A 3,028-nucleotide genomic window follows, 5' to 3' on the forward strand; every position below is an offset into this window, starting at 1 on the left:
AACTGAAGCTCCTTTCTCTGTGATAACTCCAGCTGTGTCAAGTTGACACACAAACCCAGCCAGTATAGGGAATCAATCACCTTTGTCATAGAAATCCACGATTAAACATTCTATCACATAGATAACTGCTGGTCCCTATACATCTTGACTGTGCCTGATCTCTTACCTCTGATCTCTGATTCCACAGAAGAGCTTCCAGTTATAGCTATTTTGTATATATTTATTTTCCATTAGTGTGTGTGTGTTTTTGCCTGCACATATATCTGTGCCCCATGTTTGTGTCATGTGCCCATGGAGACCAGAAGAGGACATCAGATCCCCTGGACTGGAGTAACTGGTGCTTGTAAGCTGCCATGCAGTTGCTGGGAATTGAACCCGGGTCCTCTGCAAGAAGAATAAGTGCTCTTAACTGCAAAGTGCACTCTCTGTCTCCCTCGGTTCTAGTTCTTCAGAGTGGAAGGTTGGCTTATTTAGTAGCCATTTTACTTTTTGAGAGCAAAGTGTATTAATGCTATTGTAGGAGGTTGGAGAGGTGGCAGCTCATGCCATTTATAACCCCAGTTCTAGAGGATCTGAAGCCCAGACATACCTGCAGCCAAAACACTAATACACATAAAATGATAAATAAGTAAATAAATAAATAAGTCTGGTTTATTTTGTGTGTGTGGTGCATGCATACGTATGTATAGGTGTGACAAATACGCCCCAGCTGAGAAGTCACCTTTTTTGGTACATATATCCCAGACCTGGAACTTGCTGTGTAGCTGAGGCTGACCTTGAATTTTGGCTTTCCTGACTCTGCCTCCCAAGTGCTGGGGTGACAGTTGTGTTCCTCGGTGCCCATGTTCTCTACTTCTCAAGGGTTATGTTGACTACACAGACCATTACCAAACACTCTATTATAAATTAAATGTTAAGTTCATAGCATTACGTTGTTACTGTTCAAAAAAGTTTAGCAGGTAGAATGTTGGCAGGTTTGGAGTTCAATTAAATTTCTAAGAATTAAGCTGGGCCTGGTGGTGCAGCCCTTTAAATCAACACTCGGCAAACAGAGGCAGGAGGATTTCTGAGTTTGAGCCCAGCCTGTTCCACAAAGTGAGTTCCAGGACAGCTGGGGCTACACAAAGAAACCCTATCTCAAAAGCAAAAACAAAACAAAATAAAAATTTCTAGGGACTAAAGCTTTATTTAAAAATGTTTAGATTTATTTTTTTATGTGTATGAGTGTTTTGCTCACATTTATGTCTGCGCATCACTAATGCCTGCTCAGGCTGGAACAGGGTATTGGATCTCTTGAAACTAGAGCCATGGATGGTTGAGTTACCATGTGGGTGCTGGGAATCGGACCCATGTCCTCTGCAAGAACAGGTAGTACTCTTAACAACTGTGCCATCTCTGTAGGCTCTAAGACTAAAATGCTTGTCAGTATGTTAGAAAAGTAGATTATAAATACTGTTGTGCTGGGCGTGGTGGCACACGCCTTTAATCCCAGCACTCGGGAGGCAGAGGCAGGTGGATTTCTGAGTTCGAGGCCAGCCTGGTCTACAAAGTGAGTNCCAGGACAGCCAGGGCTATACAGAGAAACCCTGTCTCGAAAAATCCAAAAATAAATAAATAAATAAATAAATAAATAAATAAATGCAGTTGTGCTTTGGAATATTTGTAGAATTGGAGTTGATGGTTCTGGCTTGGTGGTATCCTCCATGCTTTTTTAAACAGAGCCACGTTCAACCAATCATATTTCTGCTTCCTGGGTATTCTGCTCAAGATAGTGTGAGGAATTCTATCTTTTTACTAACCCGTTTCTGTCCTCCTGTGGCCACAGAGGGTCTGACTATTTTGGATATTACTGCCTCTTCAGTAAAGCAAATGACAGTTACTCTGAAATAACTAAGTTATATTCTGGGTCAGAAAAAAATATTTAATTCTGAGTTAAGGGGAAGGCACACATTGGACACACTGGAGATACCCAGCCCAGTAAAATATTAAGATCCAAAACAGACTGTGGAGAACAGTCAGTGGGACAGTAGTAAAGGCTTTCTGTGAAGAATAAGTACAGCCAGCCATAGTAGCACTCAGGAGGACCACCAGGTCTTTCAGACCAACTTGTGCTACATTGTAAGATCCTGGCCACCCATGGCTACAAAGTGAGACACTGTCTCAAAATAAGAACCAAAACTAAACCAAAACCACCCATCTTACTGCCCTTTTGATGTAATAATTTGTAATAATGCCTTATACTGTTTTTTTGTTTGTGGGTTCAGAGGAAGATAGTATCCTGCTGTGATTGGCTAAGAAACAGAGCACAGAAGCCTTCTTTTTTTCTTTTTTATCTCTAAACTTACAATGTTTATTCCATGTCTTCTAAGGAAGCCTTCTTTACATACCTTTAATCCCAGCATTTGGGAGGAAGAAGTAGAAAGCTCAGGAGTTGAAGGGTGGCCTTAGCTATAGAGGGTGCTTCCGGTCAACTAGGACTACACGAGACCTTGTCTCAAAAATAAATTTATTTTCCATTCTTTGTTTTCTTGGTTTTATTTTGGTTTTGGTTTTTGGCTTTGGTTTTTTGTTTGTTGTTTGTTTGTTTTGAGACAAGGTTTCTCGGTGTATCTTTGGCTGCTCTGGAACTTACTCTGTAGACCAGGCTGGCCTCGAAGTCAGAGATCTGACTTCCTCTGCCTTTCCAGTGCTGGGATTAAAGTCATGGGCCATCACTTCCTGGCTTCAATTTTTTTTCCTTTTCTTTTTCAAACAGGGCCTCTGTAACATAAGCTTTGAACTCATGACATAGCCCAGACTAATCTCTAACTCAGGGCAATTCCCTGCCTTAGCCTACTAAACGTTATAAGCATTAGTTACCACACTCAGCTTTCTAAAAGTTTAAGGCTATTTGCTGGCACAACATTGTGTTATGAAAATTAAGAAATGGCCGGGCGTGGTGGTGCACGCCTTTAATCCCAGCACTCGGGAGGCAGAGGCAGGCGGATTTCTGAGTTCGAGGCCAGCCTGGTCTACAAAGTGAGTGCCA

This window comes from Mus caroli, chromosome 6, assembly GCF_900094665.2.
Source record: "Mus caroli chromosome 6, CAROLI_EIJ_v1.1, whole genome shotgun sequence".
Taxonomy (NCBI): domain Eukaryota; kingdom Metazoa; phylum Chordata; class Mammalia; order Rodentia; family Muridae; genus Mus; species Mus caroli.